A 13,494-nucleotide genomic window follows, 5' to 3' on the forward strand; every position below is an offset into this window, starting at 1 on the left:
AGCTTTCCATTCTTCTTGGGCACTACCACAATAGGAAATAACCAGTCACACCTGGCTACCTTTGTGATGAATCCAACCTTCAAAAGGTTGTCAATTTCTTCTTTAACCTTCTTAGTGTAGTTTGGATTCATTTTGTATTGTTGCAAATGCACTGGTATGGCATCTGGCTTTAGAGGTATTCTGTGTTGATAGACCTCTGAATCTACACCTTTTAGATCGGTATATTTTCATGCGAATACGTCTTTGTACTTCTGGAACAGGCGTTGGGCCTTTTCTTTCATTCCTAGGTTCAGATGCTTGTTTACCTTGATCAATCGAGGACTTTCCTTAGAACCCAGATTCCATTCTTTGATTTCCTGATCACCTGGAATCAACCAGTTAGGCCCACCTCCCTTCCTTTTGTTGAGATGTCAAGCTCTACACCTTGAGCTGGCATCCACTACGGGTCTTGGCCGCTTACGGCATTTACTGGCACTGGCGTGTTAGGTGACCGACACGGAGGATCTCTGCCAGTGATTCTACAGCTGACTACACTTATAGTGCCAGCCTAGTACGCTTCTAGCGAGTTCACACTTAGTGACCGCATGTATATATGTGCTACTTTTCAGCTTTAGCACTTAGTCATTTTGTACTCTCTTTTCTGTGAAGAAGAAGACGAAGCTTTCCATCTCTGTGTGCTTTGTGCTTGTCTTGTGTAGCTCTCTTGCATCCTCATTCTTTACATGGTATCAGAGCCTGGTGCAGGCAAGAGAGGCTAAGAGAGCAAGAGCATCACAATCCCTTCGTTCGCAATCCATGACCAGATGCACAAGTTTCTGAACAGGTCTCCAAAGTGCAATATACAGAGATTTACTGTACAAGTATAGTGGTTGTATGTACGCTTGATTGTGGACACTCGTTGAGTGTAGAAAGCGTTACACGTACCACGATAGCAGGTTCAGCAGATTTGCAGGTTTTTGCAGATTGCAGCTATTTTGTCTTAGTGCTTCAAGATGTCTGACGGTTTCAGTCAGATTGTTACTGAGAAGCTTGAGAAAAATAACTACCCTGCATGGAAGTTTAGAATAACAAATTTCCTAAAAGGAAAAGGTTATTGGGACTATGTAGAAGGAGACAACGAAAAGGAACCAGAGATTCCCGAGGCAAATGCTACAGCAGAACAAAGGAAAGCTTTGAGGGACTGGCAACAAGGCCAGAGCAAAGTGATGTATTGGCTTTCTATGAGCATCACAAATGGCATGATGGGCTATCTATAGGATGTTGAAACCCCCGCCATTGCATGGAGAAACTTAGGCAGAGTGTTCGAGGTGAACACCAAGGCCAGGAAGCTTCAACTAAAGTCGGAGCTAAATCAGGTTAAGAGGAACAACCTCTCAATCAATGATTATGCCTTGAATATCAAGAGTATCATTGAGGCTCTTGGATCTATTAAAGTCTCAGTGGAAGACGATGACATTGTCCGTGCATGCTTGGATGGTCTAGGAGATGAGTATGTACATTTTAGGTCTTCCATGAATACAAGAGACGACATCCCCGTGTTCCAAGATTTGATTTCCATGCTTATTCTTGAGGAGAAGAACCTTGACACATCTTCTTCTCATGGCAGAAATAATTTTAAACAGGCCTTCTATTATAACTCCAACAGAGGTAGAGGTAGAGGTCGTGGTCGAGGCCCAAGGGGTTGCAGGGGCCAATTTCTGGAAGGTCAATCAAATCAAAACAATACAGGTGGCAGGGGAAACCAATCTCAAGGCAGGGGGAGTCAAAGAGGTCGTGGTGCAGGATCAAGCAGGCAGCAACATACTCCAGATAGCAGAGAATGTTGGACTTGTGGTGAAAGAGGTCACATGTCACGTGACTGTCCAAAGGGAAAAGCAAGTGGAAAGAGAGAACAGGGCAACTATGCATCTACTAGCAGAGATGCAGATGACAGCAAAAACGAGCGCATGTTTGTTATGCAGCTTGTAATGAATACAATGACTGCAGAGAATTCCACCCAAGATGATGTTTGGTATGTGCATTCAGGTGCCTCTAATCACATGACGTCTCGTGGATAGTGGTTTAGAGATATGCGCAAACCAGATGTGTCAGGCTATGTGCAGACAGAAGATGACACAGCTCACCCCATTGCTAATGTAGGGTACATACCTCTAAATACGAAGAGTGGGAAATCAAAGTACTTAGCAGATGTACTTCATGTCCCAAACATTACAAAGAATCTTGTTTTTGTTGGACAAATGGTTGAGCAGGGTTTGCAGGTTCGCTTCAATCCAAATGGCTGTTATGTAGAAGATTTCCAGAATGGCTGTTAGCTGATCACAGAGGGAAAATGTGTGGGCAGAATGTTTACGCTGAATGTAGACATGCCTGAGGTAAAAGCTGCATTATTTGCACAGGGCACATGTGTTGTGGCTGATGTTGACATTTGGCACAAACGCATTGGCCATGTCAATGAGCAGAGATTGCGCAGCATGCAATCAAAACAGATTGTAAAAGGTTTGCCCAAATTCAAGGTGGATGGTATGCATAAAGTGTGTGTAGCATGCCAGTTTGGAAAATAGTCAAAGGGCTCATTTCCACATGAGCGCAATGTATGTAAAAAGCCACTTGAGGTGGTGCACACAGATGTTTGGGGTTCAACCAATACTGCAAGTATACATGGTTGCAGGTATTATGTCTCTTTCATTGATGACCATACAAGGAAAGTATGGGTCTACTTCATGCGTAACAAAAGTGAAGTGTTTGGTCACTTTCAAGACTTCAAAGTCATGATTGAGAAGGAGACAGATATGCAAATCAAGACATTGAGGTCAGATGGAGGGGGAGAGTACTTCTCCAATGATTTTTCAGATTTTCTGCGAATGCATGGTATACGCAGGCAGTTTACATGCAGATATACTCCACAACAGAATGGGGTCGCAAAAAGGAAAAACAGGCACATTGCAGAGGTTGCACATGCATTGATGAATGAGAAGAACATGCCTCATCATTTCTGGGCTGAAGCCGTAAATACAGCTGTGTACATTATGAACAGGACACCTACAGCTGCGGTGCATGATGTAACACCTGAGGAAAAGTTTACAGGTACAAAGCCTGATTTGGCACACTTGAAAGTGTTTGGCTGCATAGCGTACGTGCATGTACCAGATGAGTTGCGTAGGAAATTGGATCCTAAAGCAGAGAAATGTATTCTTGTGGGATATTCCCTTGAACAAAATGGGTACAAGTGCTACAATCCTACTACACGAGAATTACGAGTGAGTGGAGATGTAGTCTTTGATGAGATGAGCAGCTGGTACAGTAATGCACATGGCACTATTGGGGTTGATGTAAAAGATGATGTGGTTGTACAAAATGTGAGGCCACAGTCACAAGTTTTGAGTGGACCACAAGAGTCCTCTTCTCGTGGCTCTGTTGAGAAACCATGGAATGGTAGACTACGTACGCAGGTTACTCCACCAACAGGTACAGGGAATGTATCACGAAAAGGAAAGGAAAAGGTTGATGAACCTCCCTTTATGGCTGATGCATCATCAAGTTTTTCACGTGTAGACATGGATTCAGATGGTTCTGAACAAAGTCTTGATGAGGAATTTGGAATTTCGGCTGTCAGGACACCTGGTGTAAGGAATGTACAAGAAGATGCTAGAGGGCAAAGGAGTGACCCAGGACCGCGCAGATCCAATAGAGTCAGAAATCCAGTTCAGAAATTCACTTATGATGGGTATCTAACGCATCACCAATCCTACATGGCTAACGTGATACAGGATGTGGAGCCCACGTGTTTTGAGGATGCAGTTGGAAATGTGCATTGGGATGATGCAATGAATGAAGAGATGGCTGCATTGGAAGCAAACGACACATGGGAGTTGGTGCCATTGCCAAGTGGCAAGAAAGCTATTGGCTGTAAATGGGTGTATAAAACCAAGCATAAGGCTGATGGTAACATTGAGAGTCACAAGGCAAGGCTGGTCGCAAAGGGTTATGCGCAGACGTATGGCATAGACTATGAGGAGACCTTTGCTCCAGTGGCAAAGATGACGACTTTGAGAGCTGTCATAGCAGTGGCTGCATCTAGAGGATGGATTATGCATCAAATGGATGTAAAGAATTCCTTCTTGAATGGTGAGATGCAAGAGGAAGTGTATATGGATCAGCCACCTGGTTATGTCGATCCAGGTTACCCAGATTATGTATGCAGACTTCTCAAAGCTTTGTATGGTTTGAAGCAGGGCTCTAGAGCATAGTAAGACAAGATTGCCAAGTATCTTGTCAGTATTGGTTTTAGGAGAGCTCATGCTGATCATTCACTCTATGTACGTGAGAGTGATGTGGGGATTGTGGTCATTACCATATATGTAGATGACCTTATTATTGTTGATGACAATGCTATGGAGATTGACCATGTGAAGGGTCTTCTCAAACAGGAGTTTGAAATGAAAGATTTAGGCGAGTTGCGCTACTTTCTTGGCATTGAGGTGATCAGGACTCCAGAGGGTGTATGGCTATCACAGAGACAGTATACTTTGGACATGTTGTCAAAGTATGGTATGGTTGATTGTAAGCCAATTTCTATTCCCCTGGATGTGAATGCAAAGCTGAGTGCAGAGAAGGGTGATGTTGTTGAGGATGTCAACATGTACAGGAAGATTGTGGGTAGTCTAATCTACTTGACTATCACGAGGCCAGACTTGAGCTACACAGTAGGCTTGGAGAGTCAGTTCATGCAGCTTCCGAGGAAGCCACATTTGGATGGAGTACGACGCACACTTAGGTATGTGCAAGGTACTCTTGACTACGCATTGTTCTATGCAACAGATGCACCATTAGCATTGTATGGGTATACAGATGCAGATTGGACAGGTAGTATTGTTGATAGGAGATCTACGAGTGGCTTCATGTTCTCTTTTGGGAGTGCTGCTGTTACTTGGAGCAGCAAAAAGCAGCCTACGGTTGCTTTATCGAGCACAGAGGCCGAGTACAGAGGTGCAGCAGTTGCGGCGTGCGAGGTAGCTTGGCTACGCACATTACTTGAGGACTTGGGAGTGCAGGTGGACCAGCAAATTTTCATCCATTGTGACAACCTCAGCAGCATGCAGTTGGCTAGGAACCCAGTGTTCCATGCCAGGACCAAACACATAGAGGTCCATTACCACTACGTTCGAGAGCGAGTGTTGGCGGGCGACATCGACTTGGTCTACGTCAGCACAGAGGAGCAAATAGCGGATATCTTTACCAAGGCCCTCGGAGCTGAGAAGCTTCGACGTTTCCGGACTATGCTTGGACTCTGCGACATGCAGAGCTCAAGGGGGAGTGTTGAGATGTCGAGCTCTACACCTTGAGCTGGCATCCACTATGGGTCTTGGCCGCTTACGGCATTTACTGGCACTGGCGCGTTAGGTGACCGACACGGAGGATCTCTGCCAGTGATTCTACAGCTGGACTACACTTATAGTGCCAGCCTAGTACGCTTCTAGCGAGTTCACACTTAGTGACCGCATGTATATATGTGCTACTTTTCAGCTTTAGCACTTAGTCATTTTGTACTCTCTTTTCTGTGAAGAAGAAGAAGAAGCTTTCCATCTCTGTGTGCTTTGTGCTTGTCTTGTGTAGCTCTCTTGCATCCTCATTCTTTACACCTTTTGGTTGACTCCTTAGCATAATTCAAGGACGGACCCTGTAGTTCCGAATTGTCATTATGAGCTTCAGGAACTTCTTCAGAGTGCACTTCTTCAGTGTGCACTTCTTCAGAGTGCACTTCTTCAGAGTGCACTTCTTCAGTGGCCACTGGTGTACTAGAATCTGAGAATTCTTCTTTGGAGTCAATTGGTTTACTGCGTGTAACTGCTTGTACTGGAACTGGCTCTGGGGCTTTTGTCTCAGTAGCCACAGTACTGGGCACCTCTAGACACTGAGCCGCAAAGTGTCCATACTTGCCACAAGTATAACAATTAAGGCTTTGGTTTGAAAATTACCAAGATCTCGGCCTTGGCCAGTACCTCCTTGGTATCTACCGTGCCCAGTACCAGTGCCACTGGTACCTATTTTCTCTTCTTGGGGTACATTGGTTGTCTCTACTCTAGCTGGTTCAGCATTGGTAAATGCTACTATAGACAAATCCTTTCCCTTCTTGAAGTGATGAATGCAAATGCCACACTTGTTCCATAAATGACCATACACTTTGCAATAGGTACATTGTCGACATTCATTGGAAACATGATCTTTAGATTTGCACCTTGAGCACCAGGTTTCCATTATCCTAACTGGTTGTCTGGTCTAGCTAATTTCAGCAATATCCCGGGCCATTTCATCAACCATCCTAGACCAAGACCCCTTCTTAGCCTTGTCCTTGCTCCTCTCATATGAGCTGCTGTCAGAGCTGCTGGAGGTCTCACTAGAGTTGGAATTCTCAGTGGAAGAACTGCTACTACTGAACCTCCTCTTCTTGTGGCTTCTCTCCTTCTTAGCTTGTTGTTCAAGCTTCAAAGCTCTCTGCACCAAATAATTGAATTTCTTTGTTGGTGCAGGTACCCCTTGTTCTTTGAGCTTCTTACTACGAAACCCATTTAGAAACCATGCGCATAGCCTCTTTTTTTATGGTGGCTCTTGCAACTGCCTGGTTAACTCCTTGACCTTCTCTACATAACTTCTCACTGACAACTTCCCTTGTTTGATCTTATCTAACTTGCAGAGGATGCCCTCATCACCCATGTTGTCTAAATACTCTAGGCTGAAAGCTTTGAGCAACTTGTTATATGATCTGAGTTGGCAAGCTGGGTAATGATAATATCATTTCCTTGTTGCATCTTTCAATGTCTGAGGAAAATATTCTCCCCAGTCATCTTCATCAATATTCTTCAACTCAGCATATTGTTCAAAATCTTGAATATGAACATCTAGATCATCTTTCTTTCCTCCTTTGAACACTGAGAAAGATATTTTCAATGAAGAAGTATAATCATGCCGATCGGCATCGTCTCTACTTCTTTCGCCCTTGGGAGCCTGTCTCCGTCGTGAAGACTTTCTATAGTGATCTATGTCAGCATCGCAATCAAATTCTTCTTCAATCTCAATTTCTATCTCTTCTCTGGCTTTTTTGCTAGAACTGTGACGACTGCCCTTGGCCCCATCTGCCTTGTGTGTGGACCAAGAACTCCTGGTTTTGCGTTCTTCACGCTCAACCCTTCTCCTCCTGGAATGACTGGTGTTGAGAGTCCTTGGCCTCTTCAGCATGACTATGCTCCTCCTGAGTCTCAGTCTCGCTCTTCACGTCCTTCTTAGGATCAGATTCTCTTTCTGATACCTCAGGAATAGGGTCGACGCGATCGGAATCAGTACCTAACCGGTGACTTCTTGCAACCACGATTGACTTTGGGCGCCATGTGTACAACGGAAAATTCTAACTGTGGGATAAGATTTTTTTGGTCAAACAGCTCTAACCACCGTGATCACCAAAATGGAATTGGAGTTGGTCTCCTCAGACAGCTGATTCTTGTGTTAGAATTTAAAGCTACTAGTTATGTCTGTAGTCATTAGGAGATTTCGGAGGTCATTTGGAGGGCCTTCTAAGAAATTCGATTTCTCTCTCTAGAGAATGTTCTTAAAATACTTGCACTTGTTGCATACGTCCAAAAGGACAACTGAGCACTCTAAAAAGTGAACCTAACTTTTCAAAAAATCCTTGAAAACGGTCAGCTTTTCATTCAATGCGTGTGTCATTTTCATGAAGTACACGACGCTCATTCAATATAGCTTTCGTCATCATTGAAATTAAAAAAAATCACAAAATTATCAGTTGGTGTTAGAATTTAAAGTTTTTGATACCGCCAATATGTCCAAAATGACCAAAAACTTAAAAAACACCTATCTACTTGCCTCAATCTGACAGCCAGAGAGGGAGAAATACCCCTAAAAAGGAGATTTTGCCTCACGACACGCGAGGGGCCATTTGAAAAATTCTAAATGGCCCTCCGCGCGCCGTGAGGCAAAAAATAAAAAAGTTGAATCATGGCACATAGAGGGTCATCCTCAGACGGTCCATTAGGAAATTTCAGAGGTCATTTGGAGGGCCTTCTAAGAAAAATAGAATTTTGAATTTCTCTCTCTAGAAAATAAGTGTGATAAAATCAAATGTAAAGTTGGAATAACCATTCAAAAAGTGTACTTACAAGTAGATTCTTGCCACAGTGTCATAACAGCCGTGATGATTGAAGAATAAATCGTTTTTAGTTGCATTTAGTGAACGTCCTAGAATTGGAGGGAGTTTCCTATACATGGAATGTACACCATTGTGTAAGCGAGGCAAAACTAACATCAAAGTGACACCGCTCATGATAGAAAGACTCAGAGCAGAGGGAGCAAAACACTTAGATATTTGGACAAAAGGCTCACTCTATCCATTGAATCCCATGACAAATGCTTTCCCAGCATTTTCAAATCCCACTAACTTGTTGAGCTTTGCAGGTAATGGAGAGAATGGATTGCTTGGCTACTGTAAATCTCTAAACAACAAATCAGAAACTTATAAAGACATGGTGAAGCACCAAGCAAATGAGATTCAAAGACTTTCAAACTTGCATCATGAGGTCCAAAAGACTTTAATGCAATGCACACAAGAATCACAGGTCTTGCGAACAAAGGTACGGTCATTACAAAACAAGGAGACAATGTTAGGCACTCGTGTGCAAAAGAAGAAACTACGAAATCTTGAAATGTTGAAGGTAGGCTCTGGCAGCCTTAAGAAAAGAATCCAAGCATTGAGGTGAGCATTGTAAACTGTCTAATTAATATAAATTAATCTAAGTGTTTTCTTATGTTAGTTATGCTTTCTTTGTAGAGATTCCATCTATCCAGACAAAGAAAACATAGACCCGAAGGCCAATGTAGGAAAGCACTTAAAGCCATTGATAACTAGTGGTCTTGCAAAGGATATCATGCATGACAAAAAGTTTAAGGTTTTGCAACGAGATGTTGTTGACAGATTCATTTCAAAGAATGCAGTGCCTGCCAAGCATATACAGGGTACATTGGACTCCCTTGGAGTTAGTAAAAGAGGTTACTCAGCTATTCAACAAAGTATCTCTTCCATGTTTGTGAAGAAGGGAATAAAATCTAAGCTTTTACCAACAGCTGCAAGTGCTTGGAAGGAAAGACTACAACTCAATAATGAACAGACAGACTTCATTGGATGTCCATTTCATATTCACGATATTTATAGCTCACAGGGAACTACTGTCACTTATTAGAAAGAAGACCATGACATGTTATTTTGGGTGTTCCATCAAACCCCTAGTCCAGATATCATTGATAGGCAAATGAATCGAGGAGAGATATTGGTTGTAGATGGGAGAGGAGACTTTCAATTTCAATGGCATCTTGCAGGTGACCTCTAAACACTGAAGTGTATGTATAAATGTGGAATGGGTGCCATGGCAAAGTCTCCATGCTTGTATTGCATGGAACCTGCAAAAGTGATGGACCCAAAGTGGTGGTGAAAGGCTCCTACTCATCACAATCAAGACTCTAATTTCCGACCAATTCTGAATATACCACTTGTTAATGTCCATATTTGTACAATTCATGCTCTCTGCTGAATTTTAGAGAAGTTGGTATATCTGTACATTGGGTTTTCTTGGAAAATCAAAAAGTCGTCTGAACAACAAGTCGCTCTAGAGGCTTTGGAACTAGTTTTGTTAGATATTGGTCTACATGGGGGCAATGTGAAAATACAGCGGGACAAAAAAAGGTCAACCAATGAGAAAGATGTACCCTGCAAACCATCCATAGGTGGGGTCAAGGCACGTTGTTTTCTATCTAAACCTCAAGGTATGAAAAATGTGAAGCTAACAAAGCGAGGGAGAGTATATGCACTGGAAAAAAATTCATTTAGTGGTGAAAGACCAAGAGCCAACAACTCGCAATGCAAAGGGTGATGTGTGGCGTTCCATTGACATATTATTTCAAATGTGTGAGAATGATGATTGGTCGCAAGATAATCTCAGCAAGTTTAAACAGAACCTTCAGCGACTACTGAGAAAAATCCTTCAAGACAGCATGGACTGATACTCAAATCACTCATTACATGGTAAATTCAAAGCGCTTCATATAGTCTTAGTACTAAGTGTGTGTTTAAATTTCTAAATAAATTTCTTCTTTTGCAGCACATTATTTTTAATCATTTGCCATACTTCATCCAAAAGTATGGGAATCCAAGTATATGGAACACCCAGGGTCTAGAGAAGTGTCATTACATGGCTAGAAATGCCTACTTTAGACACACACAACATGGAGGCTCTCGAAATAAGGCAAACAGTCTAAAGGAGTTATTTCAATGGTTTTATCGTAGAACCATTCATCGCATGCAACAAAAGCAAGTATTGGCCTCTTCAGCAAACAGTACAGGCAATCAGACATTTGCAAATTCAGAAAAGAAAACGAGTAGACGCATTCAACAACTCAAGTGCTCTTGAAAGTCAAACCAGGTGGAGAGAGACAATGCAATATGCCAATCATCTGTGAAACAAGAGAGTTAGAGTTTAGACGATCGATGTACCCCAAATTCCTGTAGAATTAAATTCAATATGTACCACAACTATTTCAACATTTTGATGATTTGCAAATATCATTTGGAATATCGCCCTTGTATATGATCATTAAATGTTTGCCATACTCTAAGAGTTCAGTAGGGTTTTCTTTCCCTAAAGATAATGCCATTGTTGTGTATGTGTAGTAATATGCTGCACGGCCCCTAGTATATCCTGGCAAGTAACCAAAACATTCTCTCCCAAAAACCTTGTCGATGAGGATTACTTTGTCAGCATTTTGTGGCAGCATTGGACCACCTGAGAAGCGAGATAATGTCTTGAAAGCATAGGTTGCAATATTCCCCTCTTGTGACATTCCGTTGTGGAAGATTAGGATGGGTGCCTCGCATAAACTAGGAAGATATTTTCCTAGAGTTGCAACCCTACCACAGAACTGTCTTCTTCGACAAGGAAGAAAGTCGTCCTTTTCAGCAATCCATGACTGTAAACAAAAGAAGTGTTTGTGTATGTGAGAGAGAGAGAGAGAGAGAGAGAGAGAGAGAGAGAGAGAGAGAGAGATTGGGGGGGGGGGTGTTAGGAATTTATACCATGAAACTCTCATCTTGCAAAAAAAGCTCATCCTTCCATAGGTTAACTGATCGTTTGACTACTACGCTGGGCGCTTAAACCAATCCTCCATATCCTGTTTACTAGTTGATGGCTTAAGATAATTTTTAATAGCTTGAAATGTGGCTTCATCAGGAAGTGTTTCTTTATACTTTTCAAAGCAGAGTTTAAGATAGTCCAATGGGTTATTGGAGATCTCCATTGCCTCTTCATCACTACTGTCATCTGAAACAAATCCATTCCTCTCCTCCTGATACTTGGAAATAGTGGCCAGTGTAAAGTCCTCCTGCAAACAAAAAATACTTTGTATATCATGGAGGAAAATGTAGGACTTATCTCCAAATTTAAACTATGGCACTCCTGATAGCATTAAGGTGGCTTGCGGCTCATTGAAACCTGACACGTCTAGAGGGAACTTGAGATCTGAGGTTTTCACTGAGAGAAGATTGCTTCGTTTCACTTCTCTTGCTTCTTCTTCAAGATCAATGGACTCCTCTATCTCTGTCACTTCAATATATTCCTCATTATTTTCCTCTTTTTCATTGCTGGTAAATCTTGTTCCTCCATGACCTCCTTAGGATCTTTCATAAGAGTTGTAAATAATCCATTTAAAAATATTAGAAATCCAAAGGACTCTTGAATCAGCTTGCACTCCCGATCATCTAAGCTGCACCAATGGGGCCTGTACATAAGAGGCATTTGATTATACTTCTTGTAAGACTGTCTTTTACGATCACAGTCCTTTAAATGGACTACCACCATTTCACCAACAATAAACCTGCCCTCTTAAGTGTGAAGATCAAACTTCTCTCGTTCCAGCTTCAAGTGTTCACTCTGTTCAGCTATGAACACATCAAGATTAAATGGAGCATTAAACATGGAGGAGACTAAATCAAACTTATCACCATCCCCAGAAGTAGCTACAAAATCTAAAATCCTTTCATCAATCACTGTAGGGTCTTCATAAATAATTGTCTCTTTTTTCTTTTTGATTGTTGCAATACATTGGGCAATCTGCAAAGTACGTGTTGAAAAATCCACTTCTCTCTTAAGTGAGTTGGGTACAGTAATTTTTGGAGTAGAAGGGGACTCCAATTCTACAGATGGGTCAGTATCATGCTCCTCCAAACCTACAGCTGGCTCCTCCAAACTACTCGCAGGCTCTGTAGCAGTTATATCAATGGGTTCTGTGAAGTATACATTCCTCTTCATTGATGTTTTTAACAGCTCCGGCAGTCTTCTTGGAAAGTTTTCTTGGCCACCAATGCGCTCGGGATCAATTTTTTGCCTCTTCCTCCTATGTGATCTTAAACCTGCCATTTATTTCATAATCACAAATATAAGTTTCAATGAGTATATACAAAAAGAAGAGCACCAAATGATCATATAAGTTTTGAACAAACTATAATTAGGTATCCCACAATTGTTACAAACTAATCAAGTAGTCAATAAAATAAGATGATTACTATGGATTAAATGCAAAACTAGGCAAAACTGGGTTACATATGTGAGTAGTAAAAGCCATACAAGTGGATCACGGCGCGAAGAGTACAGAAACAAATATCCATAGAACTATAGGTGCACCGTGATCCACTTGGTTGGCTTTCAGAAAATAGAATAGCTACAAATACATAAAAGCAATTGTACTTTCAGCAGATTTCTATGTACAAAGTCAAAAGAGGATTATGGTGCGCGGAATATGTAAATTAACGCTAAAAACACTGCTGGCGCGCCGTGATCCACTTTGCAGGCCTTTATAAATTGAATACCTACAATATAGTAATACGAAAAATCCCTTTGTAAATATAAGAAGTGGATAACGGCGCGCGGAGTATGTAAACTCATCTTTATAACATAACTGGCGCACCGTGATCCAATTATGAAATTTGAAAGGTTAAATGATCTTTTACATTTTGAAGCACACTTACAGAACACAACTAAACTGAGGACATAGTAAAACTAAATGGATTTGCTTTACCTTTGCCAGGACTAGACATTGTTGTTGGAGTAGAGGTTTGGGACTGGGAATGTAGTTTGGAGTCTTCAAGCTTCTAATTTTTGCACCTTCAAGGAAGCAGAGGCCTTCTTAGTTGACTCTTTTTCCTTTCCTCACTTTCTCTCTGTGTCTCTCAAAGCTTTATATCCATCTCTTTCGAGGTCTGTAATAAGCTTGTGCACACCAGGTAATCTCTCTTTCTCTCCCTCCTTCTCTCTCTCTCTCTCTCTCTCTCTCTCTCTCTCTCTCTCTCTCTCTCTCTCTCTCTCTCCTCTGCCCTTTTGCAGGCAATAATAGATATTACCGTTGTGTTTTTTACGATGCGATCCGCATGTATTGAACGTGTGT

This window comes from Adiantum capillus-veneris, chromosome 3 (genome assembly GCF_014529385.1).
Source record: "Adiantum capillus-veneris isolate H3 chromosome 3, ASM1452938v2, whole genome shotgun sequence".
Classification (NCBI taxonomy): Eukaryota; Viridiplantae; Streptophyta; class Polypodiopsida; order Polypodiales; family Pteridaceae; genus Adiantum; species Adiantum capillus-veneris.